Raw genomic sequence first — 16,893 nt, 5'->3', positions numbered from 1 at the left:
TTTATAGTGTAAATAATGACATTAAGAAAATTCTGAACTGGAAAAAAAAAGTCACACATAAAGAGAAACTATCTGTATATTTCAGGACACACTGAATGAGTTTGCTTGAAAAGCAGCCTTTTCTGGAAAATGTGGCATACTGAAAGAGGAAGCAAAGTCACCCAAACGCAACAGATAAACCTGATCGTTTCGCAATAGTAGAGCATTAGAGATGTGAGAGTTTGCTGTTCCTTATATTCAGATTAAACTCTGGGAGAATAAATGGACCATATAAATATGAGTTTTTCCGTCAGAGCCAATCACTCTTCAGACGCTCTTCACTCACTCCAGGTAGGCAACAATATTCATACTTCTTTATTTCTAGCAAATGTGTGCCTCCAAATGATTATATTCCTCACAGATGATGAAATATTTTTTGTTGTTAAGATAACAAGACAGTGATTGAGTTTAAAAAAAAAAAAAAACTAAAGTGAATTATTTTGTTGCAGGTAACTGTTGAAATCTACTTTTAAATTTCATTTATTTCACTAATGTAGTGTTTAGAAATGATACGAGTATTCATTAAAATGTACATTTTGTGAATATGTAAACAATTAACAATTTAAACAAAAAATAAACAATTTAATTAAAAAAGGGATCTTTTTAAAAAAATGTGAATGAATGATTTTAAAACACACCGTGTGTAGTAGTACTATCAGTAATTCAGCAGGTGAAATAAAGTTTCATAACTTTTAAACTCTTGATATGCTGATTTTTGTCAATCTCTCTCTCTCTCTCTCTCTCTCTCTCTCTCTCTCTCTCTCTGTAGGATTTGAAAGCTCTGCTCTTTTCAGTATCAGTGTCTCTGATCAGTATTTGACATCAGTGCAGCGTAAGTCATAAATTAATTTCAAATCTCTCAATGTACAGTAAAAACTTGCATGACTGACTCGACAAATATGAATGGATAAATTAATCTATTTTTGAGCCTACATTAAATTTGCAACTTTGGATGAACACATATTGACATACATCTTTTTTCCAATAGGCCTACAGTGAATCGACCAGACAAGATGGACCAGCAGTAAGTATTTATTGGTCAAAGCTTGGACTTTTCTTTTTTTTTTCTTTTTTATCGTAATCAATTTATTATTATTAATATGAGTACATAATTACTCATTATTTAACTATAAATAATTATAACAGCATTTAACTAATCAAAATCAAAAGTTATGTAATTTATAAGATGAACTAAGCAATAAATTATTGCAAAAAATTTTTTTATGATTAATTCATTTGAGATAATAATAATAATAATTATAGATACGTTAAGCTGACTGTATTTAAATTATTTTATGGTCATTTTCATTTCATATCATTTTTGTTTGAGCATTTTTTAAACTATTTTATTCAGCATACCTAGCATACATATAGAACAGTGCATTAAATAAATGAATTCTAGTTCAGCCGACTGAACTAGCTCGGGTTCCTCCTGTAGAGGGCCGTTGTGTAACATGAACAAAGACGTACATCTGAGACGGAGAGACGCTAGCAAGGGAAGGACACTAAAAACCTGAGCTGGAACACGGCCTCTGTTAGCCAAATGAATGAACTAAAAGAAGCCTCTAATGAAGTTTTGTTTTCAGTTTGCTATTTTGCAAAAGTACAGCACGGCAATCAAAGCAATTGTTTAATTGGTTAACAGAATATTTACTCTTTGTGGTAAGGCTGGTAAAACCATAAAAATGACAAAAAAATATCCTTCTGAAAAAACGTTTTGATATTTCAGGAAATTTGAAGCTCTTGGTGACGAATTGCAACGAAGCATTGAGGGACTGAACTCAGAATTCAACAGAAATCATCGACATCTCAGTGATAAAATAAAGGAGCTGAACAAGATCACTGATGAACTTGAGTCCATGCACAAAACCACTACAAAGGGCAGTTTGGTAGGAGCATCAGTAGGAGCAGTTGCAGGGCTCACAGTCCTGGGTATGGCTTTAGCCCCATTTACATTTGGCTTTTCTTTAGCGGCTGCTGCTGGTGTTGGGGTAGTAGGAGGAGTTGTAGGTGCAACAAGTAATATTATTAACATGTGGAAGCAGTCAAACAAGCGTGGGGCTATTGAGAAGATCCTCAATGATTTCCAGTACAGAATCAACCCAATGATTAAGCATCTGAGTACAATTTCTAAAACCATAGAAGAGCTTCAGAAGATGGAGCAAAAGTATTCTGTTCAAAACAAGGCAATACTTACAGGAGTGAAAGCCCTGAGAACCGCTTCAAAAATGAGTGCACTTTTAACTGTACTTCGAACTACTAAAATTGGGAAAGTGGCCGCAAGAGCTGCCAAAACTCTTAGAGTGGCTGGGAACCTAACTCGTACAGTCACAACTCTGTTTGTTGTTCTTGATGTTTACACTATTTACTGTAATTCAACAGAGCTCTCTGAAATGAATGAATCAGCAGGCAAGAGAAAAGTAGAAGAAGTCAAATCAGAAACTCTGAAATTTATTCTTCAGATGAGAGAAACCGCTGATCAGTTTCAGGAGACTCTGGATGAAATTAAAAGTGCCAGAGACACTATTAACAGTCAGTTAAAAATCAGTTAAGAGTCAGTTTAGAAATTCTTGAACTGCTCTGTCTGCCATTATTGTCGATTTGTGGACACTCTTTAAACTGAATTTAAGTGTGCTTTTAAAACTATAAAGTCACTCAGAAAACTGCAGTCTTTGAAAGCATTGTTTCCTGAATTAAAGACGGTATATGCTTACATATCCTGGGGTTTTCTACGGTGGATCTGCTCAAGCTTTTAGTGCTATGCAAACTCTCACATTACAGTTTTCATTTACAGAGGAGAATGAGGTCAAACTCTTTGTTTTTCAATGATTTTGTCATTATTAAATAATGTACTGTTCATATAGCTTTCAAATATTTTTATGAGCAACTGTGTTTGCATGTTCAGTCAAAATTGTCATCTTTTTGTAGTTTCTGTTTTTATGTTTAGATTAGTTTTTTTTCTCCTTTTTTTTGTTACATTCTACATGGATTAATTTTAATTGTACTGAAAGTTTGTTTCATTACTAATATAAAAATTAGCTAATGTAGATCAACACCAAAATATAAATAAAAATAAATCTCATCTCAAAAAACAACAAATTATGTGATATTTTATAAGCAAGCACAGGAAGGTGAATGAAGCGCACCTGAAAAATAATGCAACTTTTTTATTCATTCTTAAGTTATAACCAACTTAATAGACTTAAAACAAGGGGATGGACACAGCCAAACCACCTGTGTTAAATGTACACTGCTAGCTGTATGTACTGTATGAATCTCACTCACATGTTAAAAATAAACACTGAAGCAGTGTAGGATATATTCTTAAACCATGTGATTAATTAATAAATTAGTTGACACCACATTAGTCTACTGAAGAAAAAAGGAAGAAAAAAGAACAGAAAAAAAGACACTGAAACAAATTTAGACTTTTTTTTAAAATCATTTTTGATAAGTTTTTGAAAGCCTGAATAGCTAAAAAAGAAAAAGGGTGAAGCTGGTGACCTGAGGCTTCGAGGTAGATCCTCACAGGAGAGAGTAGGAGATGGAGAGGGGCTGAAGGAAACCAGTGGAGGTGGTGCTCGGGAACTGTTAGATGAGGTGGGAAAGGAAGGCTGGGAGGGATCACAATGAATGAAAGGGGGCATGAAATTGTCATGCTGAAACATTAAGTGAACTAGGAACTAGGAACCAAGCCCAATCCCCGAAAAATAACTAGCTGCTCGGCCATTGAAACCCATTCCATGAAGCTCTCTACACTGTTCTTGAGCTCGTCTGAAGGCCACTGAAGTCTGGAGCTGTTGACTCTTCAGGAAGTTGGCGACTTCTGCGCACTGTGACCCTCAGCATGCGCTGACCCCGCACTGGGATTTAACACTTTGTGTCTGACTTGCTGTTGTTCCCAATGGCTTCCTCTTTGTTATAATCCCACTAACAGTTGAGTGTGGAATATTTAGTAGTGAGGAAATGTCAGGAATGGACTTATTGCACAGGTGGCGACCTATCACGGCCCCACGCTTGAGTTCACTGAGCTCCTGAGAGCGACCCATTCTTTCACTAATGTGTGTAGAAGCGTCTGCAGGCCTAGAGCTTGATTTATACACCTGTGGCCATGAAGGGACTGAACACCTGAACTCAGGGATCTGGAGGGGCGGCCCAATACTTTTGGCAATATAGTGTATTTCTGATCTCGGAGTCTCTGCTAACAAGCTGATGAGTAAATTTAGTTATCTCCAAGGTTGGGGTTGGGAAACAAGCCTTAATCTTTAACATTTTATATGCATAAACTTCACATTACCATTTTTTATTTATCACTGATTAACAATTAGAGACCAAAAAATGAACAATGTTTAGTTCAAATGATCAACTTTCACAGAAGAACATTGCAATTCTAAAATTAAATGGTAAATGGACTGCATTTATATAACGCTTTCAACAGACCCTATGGCCATCCAAAGCACTTTACATGTTGCCTCACATTCACCCATTCACACACCGACAGCGGTGTCTGCCATGCAAGGCGCCATCCAGCTCGTCGGGAGCAGTTTGGGGTTAGGTGTCTTGCTCATGGACACCTCGACACTTGGTCAGGTGGAACCGGGGATCGAACCACCAACCTTCCGGTTTGCAGACAACCTACATGAACCACTGAACCACTGCCGCCCTAAAATTATTTTATTTTATACTTTTTTTTGTTGTTGTCAGTAAAACAACATTAAATACACCTGAACTTAAAAATAGACAATATACACAAAGGGCTGATACAATGTTTTTATTAAATGTTAGATTAAACATTTCAGGTTCTAATATGATAAAATACATTGTGTTATTGTCATAATACATTACAATAATCTCTATGACTAGATTACTTGAAGTATGAAGTCATGTGAATATTTTGCAAAAGAGACAATGCTATACATATATAATTATTTTTCCTGGTAAAATGATGGGGCAATGAGCACTTTTAAAATGGAACAGAGGAAGAAAAGCTCAAGCACAACAAGATGTAGACGAATCTGTCTTGACGTTACAGATGAGATTCTTTAGTCTTGACTTTGATGTTAGTGTAAGTGACGCCTTTGTATGTGCCATTGGTGTCATACTGTAACACACTGCCATTCTTGCACGTGATCTTCACCTGGCCAGTGTAAGGCAGGTCAAAGGTGGATCTGCCAATGGTGATTGAAACATCCACCTTCTTCTTTGGTGGGATTTCTACATCGGTAGACAGAGTTTCTGTTCTCTCATCTGTTTGATCCAGCTTATAGGTGCTTTCTGTTCCAACGCTGTAACTGTATCCTGAAGAAATGTCAAGAACCTCTGGAATCCCAGCCTTCACTTCCATACTAAACGTTGCAGTAAAACTCTTGCTTGTAGACCATGAGGATTGTTTGATCACCTTCTTTGAGGTTTCAATTTTTTGATGTTGTTTGGCAGTGGAGTCATTCTGGTAAGTGACAGATTTCAGCTCTTCCACATTCACCTTTGGTATCAACTGGTTGATAGTGGGATAGTTGACATTGGTGAGAACTGTTGATTGAACCGAATTGAGGAACATGAATCCCATGGCGTCAATGTCTGCACCACAGTTTCCGGCAACTCCCAAACAAAACCCAGAGCCGACGTCCATGGGATATTCTGTATTTAAATCCCATTTTGACATCTTTGCAAAAAAACTCTCCACCCTCACTGGTGTTGAATCGGATGGCTCCAAGGCGTGTTCCTGCTCCGTTTCCCCACTGAGTCAGTTTTGTGAAAGACTCACCAGGCTTGAAGGCATACTCTTGATTTGGTCCAGATGGGTTTCCAAAGGTTTGATTTCTTCCATCTGAGAGCCAGACCCTGACAGCCTTAATCTGCCATTCTCCCACCCACACCCAGATCTTCTCTAAACTGGCACCATTGTTCTCACCAGTAAATGAAAACGGAGCACCTCCTCCACCACCAATTAAAGCCAGAGTTGTTGGGTAGGACATCTTTGAAGAAATTAGATCTGAAAATTAGATATCAGAATTAACACTAGAGATCAAAAGCAGGTCTGTTGTGCATGAATTCTAAAATTCTCAAATACATTTTTTTATTCTTATTGCATTAGGTGCGTTTTTCATCTGCACACAAAAGTTTGGTAACACTTTATAACAACGTTCAGTTGTAAGTCATTTATAAGTGGTTAGTTAATGATGAACTAATCATTTACAAAACATTCATAAATGATTATCAAGTGATATGCTAACATTTTATAAATGTTTTGTAAATTCCGTTACAAGTCATTTACAAGTGATTAGTAAATAATTAACTAATGATTTATGAAACATGACTACACGTTCATTAATGATTAATGAGTGATTTGTTAATTATTTTACATATATTTAGTAGATTCAGTTATAAGTCATTTACAATTGATTAGTTAATGATGAACTAATGATTTACAAAACATGACAATGCATTTCATAAATGTTACTTTTTTGTATATTTTGTAGATTCGTTTTTATAAATTATTTACAAGTTATTAGATAATGATAAACTAATCATTTACAAATCATGATTATACATTCATAGATTATTAAGTATAATATGCGAACAATTTGCAAAATGTGATAAGTTATCTTTAAAAAATAGCATATCATAAAATAATCAAACAGATCCATAGTAAATGGTTAAGTTACTAGTTAATATATTATTAATCACTGAAATGTCAATATACCATTATCTCAAGTCATGAACAAATGATGATCAAACCATAAGAAAATAATGAATATATAATTTATTGAAGCATCATTACATTTTTAAGCTGGTCTGTTTAAACCCACAAAATGCATTTATGCTAAAGCAATTTTTTTTAAAGAATGATACTATTGGATACATCTAGCTGATGCTATCTAACTCAGTCACTGACTGTAGTACATGACAGTAGCTTTCAGCCAGGAGATGTCGTCAGGTGGCGTCCAACTTTCACAGGATGTTTCGACCCTGAACCACAACACCCTCCAGTTGGCGGGTCGGCAGTGGTGGCCAGTCACTGCCCACCTCCTCCTGGCCCCCAGCTCAACTCCTCCCTCCTACTCCAGAGCCAGCAAGACGCTCTTTCTGCTGCCTCACCCAACCTACGAACAGCTACCTTCCTTTCCCTACCTGCCAAACCCAGAGCTGTGAGTGTTTTCCACACAGACTGCGCCGGGAAACCCCTACACCCGACCTCAACCGGGAATAGCCAGGTCTGCCACCCTTTGGCCCTACACTGCTCAACGAGGTCCTGATACTTGGTGGCTTTCCGCTCGTAGGCCTCCTCGCACCCGTCTTCCCATGGAACCGTCAGTTCAATCAAGATTAGCTTCCTTGCCTCCTCCGACCATAAGACCATGTCTGGCCTCAGCTGTGTTTGCACAACCTGGGGGAAGACAAGTTTCCTTCCCAGGTCCACCCTCATCTCCCAGGATTGTGCTGCTTGCAAGAGGCTCTTCTTAATCTTCTTGGGGGCTGGTGGTTTCTCCCCCTCTCTGATGAACTGAATGGCTGTTACCGGCCTTATAATGGTCTGGCGCTTTTTCTGCCTCTCCCGCTCCAAGATGTCAGCCAGTGCACTGAGGACATTGTCATGTCGCCACCTGTATCTTCCTTGGCTAAGAGCTGTTTTGCATCCTGCCAGTATATGTGCCATTGTTCCCCTCCCTCCGCATAGCCTACACAATGGGTCCTCCCTCATTCCCCATCTGTGGAGGTTTGTTGGTGATGGAAGCGTGTCATACACTGAACGGAGCAGGAAGGAGATACGAAAAGGCTCCAGCCTCCAGATCTCAGACCACGTGATCTTCCGCTTCGGCAGGTCCCACTTTGTCCAGGCACCTTGCACACCGAGTTCGACAGCCCTAGACTTGCGCCTTTCTTCCTCCAGTTGTCGGACCTCAGCTTGAATCATGACCCTCCTCTGCTTTGGGTCTGCTTTTCCCCATTGCTGGAAGTGGGTGGATCCGAGTCCTTGCCTCCCTACGCATGGGTTCCTGATGATGTCCTTCAGCTTTAATGTGCTTTCAGCTTGTGCCACTGATGTGCCAGCCGCCCCTTTGCGTCCTGATCTCGTCGTGACGCCTGCTCTTCTGACTTTTTCATCAGTGGAGTCTTGGTACATCATCACAAACCGGCACTTTGCCACCTTGAACTCTTCCACCACTGATGATAGGGGTAGTTGTACCTGACCAGACCTGGTGTAAAGCCCTACTGACGTGAAGCTTGGTGGAATTCCGAGCCACTTGCGAAGGTGTTTGTTCACTCGTCTCTCGACTCCTTCCACTGTTGTCATAGGTACTTCATAGATTGTAAGTAGCCACATGAGTCGTGGTAGCAGGCCGTGCTGGAAGAGCCAGGCCTTAAACTTTCCTGGCAGCCCTGACCCCTCGATCTTACTCAGCCATGCATCTGCCTGTTTCTCTGTCCTAGAAACATTGCATCTGTCGGTCAGGGATGCGTCATACCATTTCCCTAGGCACTTTATTGGGTTTTCCTCAATTGATGGTATCGTTTCCCCCTGTACTCGCAAGTGGAACTTGCTGGTCACTTCCCCCCTTCTGATCACCATACTTCTTGATTTCCTTGGCTTGAACTCCATTCGAGCCCATGTTGCCACATCATCAAGAGCCTTCAGGATCCATCTTGCCTGCACATGGTTTGAAGTTGTTATTGTAAGGTCGTCCATAAAACTTCTTATTGGAGGTTGGCGGGTGCCAGACTCCATTAATGGCCCTCTGGATTCCTTTCCTGCAGCTGTTATGAGCAGGTTCATTCCCATGACAAACAGGAGAGGGGAGATTCTGTCTATACCTATACCAGTCAGCATTTACATTAAAGTACACACTACACAGTGTTCATCCCCTCTTAAAGATGATGATGTTGTACTTGATGTTGCATTTACAATGCTTTCTGCATCCCCTAATCTTAAGTGTAGACTGTAGGAAATTGTTCCTGTGTCTTTGTGTGTCTCAGTCTCTGCTCAGCAATCAGTTACAGCTTCAGGATCCTGGGAGAGTGCAAATCAATGAACCACACGAGTAGAGTCAATATGGTTTATTCAGAATGCAGCTCTCGAAGTACAACAGGAAAACAGTGATATTTATACCATTAATCCACGCCCTAATAGTTGGACGCACCCTACATAGGAAACAGAAAGATTACTCCATATATGTCAATAATATGATAGAAATGAACCAGGAACAGATAGCTCTGCAGTTGATGATAACAGCTGGGTGGGTGTGCGCTCTACATGCACACGACAAAACAGGAAACAAACATCAGTTCCCCTTTTATGTTATCAGAAGGACAGTTTGCAGAAAACACATACACAGAATATATATGCACATATAATCTTTCAATCCCCTCTTTTAAGCTGAAAGCTTAACGTTTTGAAATTGGTTCATAGTGATGTGGCGGTGTCATGCTAGAGATCGTAGCATATACTCTATTCATCAAACATTGCATTAATCATGGCCCAAAGATACACACGGCCAATAAAATCAGCAGTATTGGAATCAACATTGGCACAAAGGGTGTTACCCAACCAAACAAAGAATGCATCAGCCCCCAACCCCAATCCTTCTCTTTGGTTTCATCCCCATACAGCTTATGTGCCATCTTTCTCAGCTCTTCCACAGCATGGCCCACGGCTCCTTCAGCTTCATCCTCGGCAGGAACAAAGGTGCAGCACTGATCCCCCACCATGGCACAGACGCCCCCCTTATCAGCCAGGAGCATGTCCAATGCCAGGCGGTTTTGCGTGGTCATCAGGCGCAGGGCACCTAGTTCTCTTCTCACCCCTGTCATACCATCAGTGGTGTCATTGACAAACTTTGCCAGTCGATAATTTAATATATATTCTAATTTCAATATGTTCAGGTAAAAAAGGGTGTTGGGTCCTGGAGCCATTCTGACGATGGTCAACGCAGCGGGCTCTGGGCAGCCATGCATAGTCTCTTCCTCCAGGCCACTCATACAGAAACGTACAGGAATGATCATAAGCAGACTGGTCTAATACGGGCATGGAGATGCTGACAACAGATGACATTATTTGTTGACATACATAACAGGAGTCATTGGTGACATCCCGAGCAGTATAGTTGGCATATTGCCAAAACAGATTATCAGTCGGCCTTACAGCCAAGGTACAGGTCATACAGAGAGTAATTACACTCACATAATACAGCTGCATTCTAAAAATATGCATAATATCAATACAACAATAATAACAATGATAGTAATAATGGTTTCAAAGCAAATAAAATCAAAAGGATATTGGTGCTGATGAGTGTTATGTCATGAGCAGCGCTGCGTGTTCAGCTCCTCTGCTATGCAATAACAGACAGTCAGCCAAGCAAAGAATCGTGGTCAGTCCCAGTCAGTCCAGGTCACGCACCGCCCCAGCCTCTCCGTCCCCTGACGCAGTAGTGGTCTTCTTGGAAACCCTACCTAAGTGGCCCCTTGTTCCAGCCTCTCCGCCCCCTGACGCAGTAGTGGTCTTTTTGGAAACCCTACCTAAGTGGCTTGTTAAGGTATCGGACAGCTCCAGTACCTAGACAGACATAGTTACTTCTCTACAATTATTGCCATTGCATTTCCATCAATGCACACGTCCTGGGACACCTGTAACACACAATTATAGTTAGCAGTTTGTCCAGGGATTTTCTTCAGTACTGAAAGCTTGGATCCACTGTGGAAAAGATTCCGTTAGTGCTGCAGTTCGAGTTACCGCCACGATTTTTGTTGGGGAGCTATATTTTGTAGCTTCAAAAGAATCCCCCATCTTTAAGAATTGTTTGACCATCACCTCGTCCCCAATTTTGAACGAGTCTGTTGGGTCTAACGGCAGTGGTGCAGAACTCGAATGCAGCTTCCTCCAGTTTTCATGGAGGGCCTCACATAATAACTTATATAGCATATTAGAGCAGGGGCACGTCACATCCAACGCCACATCCTTTAAGACCCTTATGGGGTGCCATTCTCATCTCGGCTAGGACAACGGGCAACAATTTTGGCCAGTCACTGTGGCCTACTGTATGCATTGCTTTTCTTAATTTGTCCTTAATGGTTCTGTTGGCCCTGCCCAAAAGCAGGGCCTTTGTCTGAGTCAATGGCGAGTGGTATACCATATCTGGGTATAATTTCCCTCATGAGATGTGTTACAACTGTCTTTGCATCTTCCTTAGCGCACGGGAAAGCCTCAATCCATCTTGAAAACTTATCAATAAATACCAATAAGTATTTATATGGACCTTTTTTAGGTAAATGCGTAAAATCTACTTGCCATTATTGTAACGGGCTATCTGGTAGCGGTAAAGTCTGATGCTTTGCTACTGGTTTTGTGGTATTATTCATTGCACATGTCACACATCTCCCTAACGTATCTTGTATTCTTGCTTGCTTGCTGCCAAATCTTGTATGCATAAGAATTTAGACATATCCTCATATACCCCTCTTTGGCCGCGGTGTGTGACACCATGAAATTCCCAAATGAGGAACTAAGCGCACGAGGCTGGCACACAAACGCGGCCATTATTATCAATAACAACGCCCATCCCGTTCTTAGCACATCCAATTGTGCAATCAGCAATCCACTGCCGGCAATAATTAATCAAACCAAGCAATGCCATTAACGCATGCTTAGTGGCTGTTCGTTTTGTGTCAACAATTATTTTTATTCGCTCTGGTAAAAAACAGCTTTTGGCCCTTTGAAAGCACATGGCCTAAATAGTTGACTTCTGATAAGCAGAACTACATCTTCTTTTTTTGACACCTTGAAACCACAGTCAGCTAGTCGCTGCAAAAGGCAGACAGTAGCCTCCCTACAGTCTGCAGCGGTTTCACCATTAACCAGGATGTCATCTTCATACTGCAACATGCATTAATTTGTGGGCAATTTAAGATCAGACAAGCAGTCCCTGATTACCTGTGTGAAGACTGCTGGTGAATCAACAAACCCTTGTATCATTCTTATGTGTTGCCCATAAATGATCAGGTAGCCCAAGGTCGTCTGACATTTGATCCCCTGTTTGTGACATGCAAGCAAAATTATGGGGAACTACAGACCCATGAATTGCCATCAAACAAGTATTTTTCTGTTGCATAGCTATTGACAGTTAGCTTAGAGCCAGAGAAACATAAACTTAAACACAGCTTTGACATTAAATCCCTTCCTAAAAGGTTGAAAGGGGACCCTTCCATAAACACAAAACGATGTCTTAATCGAGTGTCAGGGTCATCAGCTCAAAATACTAGAAAAGGAGGAGTTAAGTGACTTTGAAAGGGGACCCCATCAATTCCCACAGAGCTAATGGTTTGTCCAGAGACAGGTCCCTCATAGGTAGACCCCAGCGAGGACATTGTAGCCCCTGTGTCCAAAATGAAGCTATATATGGAGCCATTCACATTCAAATCGACAGTTGGCACGTCACTATTGAGTGGCGAGTCAAAATTGACAGACAATAAAGCTTCGTTGCAGGAGCGGTCGCTGGGGTGCGTGCTCTGTGGGCGGCCCTAGTGATGGTAATATCGGTTGGGCCCCCCTCTTCCTGTATCTTGAGGAGGGGGGGCGTAAGCAGGCCCAGTACTGCGCTGGGGGCCATAGTTGCTATGCCCTGCTTGCTCATATTGCTGAGGACCCGGAAAACCAGGTTCAGCACCATACATGGGCACAGACAGTGTGCTCTTCCCCATTTTTAGGACAGCGCCGGTTTGTTCGTCCGATATGCGCTTCCTGCACTCCCTATACCAATGTCCTGGCTTCTGACAATAATTACATTTACCTGGCTTCCTACCCTTATTCTGGCCCTGCCCCTGATTCTGGGGTCGGACTGCAACACAGGCAACATTTTTCTTGACACCCTGGGTCTGAAACAACCCGTTAGACTCTAACGTTCGAATTTTGGCTGCAGCATCTTTAATTTTCAGCGTACTTCTATCACTGAGGTAATGTTTTATTGTATCCTGATGGGCGGGAGTACAATTAGCCATGAAAGTAGACAAGAACATAGGGTGTTCCTTGTTAACATCTAAATCCATCCCACCAACATTCATCCAAACATCGATAAATCGCTTCATGAACTGCGTTGGCGGTTCATCCTTTTCTTGTTTACAATTAGTGACCTGTGATAAGTCACGGTTGGTTCGCTGCCTTTAGATTTAGCAACTATTTTTTCAACGTTTTCTCCAATTCTGTGATCATTTCGGGCGCCTGATCACGCCACTTGAAGGTAATAAGCGTCTTTTTTGTCTTCCTAGTCTCATCTCTCTTTTCTTCTTTTACTGTCTCTATCTTATCAGTTTCTGGTGCTAACACTGGCACTTCATCTATCAATGCTTCCTCATTGTAAGAGTCTCCCAATTTGCACTGTAAAATGAATACACTCAGAATTGTCCGAATTGGTCCCTTCACTTGTAGGAAGTGAGGGATAAATTTTGGGTATTTCTCTTATTTTTTTGTTCTTTTTTGTTTTCGCAAGGCTTCTCTGAAACCTGGAGGGGTGCAGACGGCAAAGTTTTCGAAACGCACGCCAAATTAGACGGTGGAACATAAGGTGGAGGATTTTCCCGTGGCAAAGTACAATGTTCTGACACGGCAGTCGTGGATTTTTTCTTTTTGAATTTTTCTGGATTAGGAACAGTTTTTAAGACGGCTCTTGGCACGTATGCCCGAGTTTTGTCTCTCCATACATCAGCATTTTATACCACACGTCATATCCTTTCATATAATCATAATCCCAGTTTGGATCACCCTGTTTACCATAAATTAGGTCGAATGCACTACGGAGAAACCCAGGTATTTCTGCCATTGTGTACCCTCTGTCCAGCCGGCTAAATTATCCAAATATATACTTTAGGAGTTTCACTTGGTTCTGGCTTTGGATATGTTTGCCCCATTTTCAAAGATTAACTGGCCAGACACTGACACACACAGTTCAATCAATCTATGTATTTCTTTATACAAAAGTAGTATACATTTTTTCCCTAAGTTTCTCGAGATACAACCAGAACAGGTAGTGAATCAAATTCATCTCTTACCTGTCTGGATGAATCACGTCGGGGTCACCAAACACTGTAGGAAATTGTTCCTGTGTCTTTGTGTGTCTCAGTCTCTGCTCAGCAATCAGTTACAGCTTCAGGATCCTGGGAGAGTGCAAATCAATGAACCACACGAGTAGAGTCAATATGGTTTATTCAGAATGCAGCTCTCGAAGTACAACAGGAAAACAGTGATATTTATACCATTAATCCACGCCCTAATAGTTGGACGCACCCTACATAGGAAACAGAAAGATTACTCCATATATGTCAATAATATGATAGAAATGAACCAGGAACAGATAGCTCTGCAGTTGATGATAACAGCTGGGTGGGTGTGCGCTCTACATGCACACGACAAAACAGGAAACAAACATCAGTTCCCCTTTTATGTTATCAGAAGGACAGTTTGCAGAAAACACATACACAGAATATATATGCACATATAATCTTTCATAGACTATTCATTACTTGTAAATGTTTTACAAATCATTTGTAGATATTTCTCACCCGTTACAAATGCGTCCATTGATTGCTACAAAAAATGTAACGTTAAATGTGAATATTAAATTCTGCTATTCCTCACCTGTTGCAATTGAAATGTGTAAATCATAGACAGTAAAAGAAATGGACAGAGCGTGCCCATTGACTTCAACGGCGTAAAAATGAGGCCAATCAGAGGCACTCACTTCCTGATGGCTGAGCGAACTGCGCAGGCTCAGACTGAGCTTGAGGACGTAGATGTGACGTGAGCCTCCTGTCTGACAGCTGGAGGTCTTCTAGTAGTTGTGGAAAGTGAAATCTGAATCCCGTTGTTTAAATATTTTCTCCCGCTGCTTTTGGCTCACTATCGGCTTCTCCCCATTCTTCCCCCTTGACATTATCGGACTTTATGTTTCCACGCCCCCCCGACTGTCTCATAGATAGTTAAAGATTGTTTCTGAGCGTTTCCTCCTGTCTATATGGTAATTTCTCAACTGTGCGACAGAGTCACGTTGGATATGACGCAATCCTTAGCCTATTTTTACAAAAACAGCCTCTGCGGGGCGATACTGTAGTGTAAGATACAAGGTAATGGAGCCTTTTATGCATTGTCGTGTTTCTTTAGAAGTAAACAATGGACAAATGGAGTCTTTAAACGCCTCAGATGTAAAGTTATTCACTGTCAAAGAGACTCAAAAATGAATGGGAGTCAATGGGATGCTAACAGCAGGCTTGGTTAGCAATGGCCGCCCCTATGGGAGGTAAGCTTTCCGAGTGCTAGATTACCCCCTTGGTGTAAATAAGTAATTGATCTAATTACTGAAAGCATTTAACTCATATTCGTCACATAGGCTAACCAATCCCTTCCCTAAACCTACTCGTTTGTGTTTTATATTAAAAAGAAACAGGCAGATACGACTGCAGGAACAATTTATTCAAAAAGTACAAATATTCCAAGTGTCCCGAGGCCAAACAATTGGTTTGTGTGAAGTAAATCCCCAGAAGCGATCAGCAGCGTCGAGTCCATCCACCGGCCGATGATTAATGATTAACACATTTCAAAATTTGCCGTCTGGAAGAAACGTCACGTCAGCTTTGACAGCATTAGCCGTCGTGTGTCTCGTGACCAATTGCGTCATTACGTCAGCTTTGATTGTAAAATGCCATTGGCTCTCGTGTGTCATGTGACCGATTGCGTCCTGCTAAAGAGTCAGGACAGGAGTATTATTTGAATGAGAAATATGCGTTCATAAAGGGATCATCATTTCAATGATTAAAACATTAAGGTCAACTCTTCTTCACATAAAGATATCGTATGATTTCAGAAAACTTGGAATGCAACATGAGCTAATACTTTTATACTGTTTTTGGTCAGTTTTTGCAATAAAAGCCTATTCATATTTATAAAATCATGTCTACTTTTACAAATGCAAATAATTAATGCGTCTTGATCTGATATATTGGGATATGCATCAATACATTATATGGGCTACTCATCATTTACTAATGGCTTGATCATCATTTGTTCATGATTAACAATTTATTGAGATAATGGTATATTGACATTTCGGTGATTAATAATATATTAACTAGTAACTTAACCATTTACTAAGGATCTGTTTGATAATTTTATGAAACACTATTTTTTTTAAAGATAGGCCTAACTTATGACAGATTTGTAAATCGTTAGCATATTAATCATTTATGAATGTATAATCATGATTTGTAAATGATTAGTTTATCATTATCTAATAATTATCTAATATCTAAATGGTAAATGACTTGTAACGGAATTTACAAAACATTCATAAAATTTTAGCATATCATTTGATAATCATTTATGAATGTTTTGTAAATGATTAGTTCATCATTAACTAACCACTTATAAATGACTTACAACTGAACGTTATTGTAGTGTTACCAAAGTTTTTTATTTTTTATTTTATATTGTATTACTAGTCCTGTATTAACCTCCTGCACAGTTCCAAGCCCTTAGCTACATTAATCACATCATAAATGCTCACCGAAATATACTCACATGAACGACTTTAGTCAGATGAACTTCTCAAGATCAGCTCTGCTGGTACAAGTCAGAAATCTGAGACGTGTTTGATCGGGCTGCTGCTTATATAGAGCTCCAAAAGGGGGCAGGCGATACACATAAGAACTTCCGAATTCCAGTTCAGACTTGATTTCAGTTCAGATGAAATCAGTCACACTGGATTTTGGATCAAAATCAAAAATGTATGTACCCTTCTCTAACTGATTATGACAGGGCAAGAACGTGACAAATAATTATTTTGTTTATGCAACACTCGTTTAATTTGCATC

At 40.3% G+C, this 16,893-nt stretch overlaps 1 long non-coding RNA gene and 1 pseudogene across 1 annotated transcript; one reads left to right on the top strand and one right to left on the bottom strand.

Annotated features, from left to right (window-relative positions):
- Positions 1-219: 219 nt before the first annotated feature.
- LOC137088118 (uncharacterized) lies at positions 220-3,189 on the top strand. The gene is made up of 4 exons (XR_010907544.1): positions 220-330; positions 809-871; positions 1,028-1,063; positions 1,769-3,189. It is a non-coding gene; the product is annotated as an uncharacterized lncRNA (long non-coding RNA).
- A 1,616-nt stretch (positions 3,190-4,805) lies between these two features.
- Positions 4,806-16,691, bottom strand: LOC137088102 (aerolysin-like protein; annotated as a pseudogene).
- Between the last annotated feature and the right edge of the window lie 202 nt (positions 16,692-16,893).

This window comes from Pseudorasbora parva, chromosome 1 (assembly GCF_024679245.1).
Source record: "Pseudorasbora parva isolate DD20220531a chromosome 1, ASM2467924v1, whole genome shotgun sequence".
NCBI classification, from domain to species: Eukaryota; Metazoa; Chordata; class Actinopteri; order Cypriniformes; family Gobionidae; genus Pseudorasbora; species Pseudorasbora parva.
Note: the sequence above shows the minus strand (reverse complement) of the source record. Positions and strands in the feature narration are given on the sequence as shown.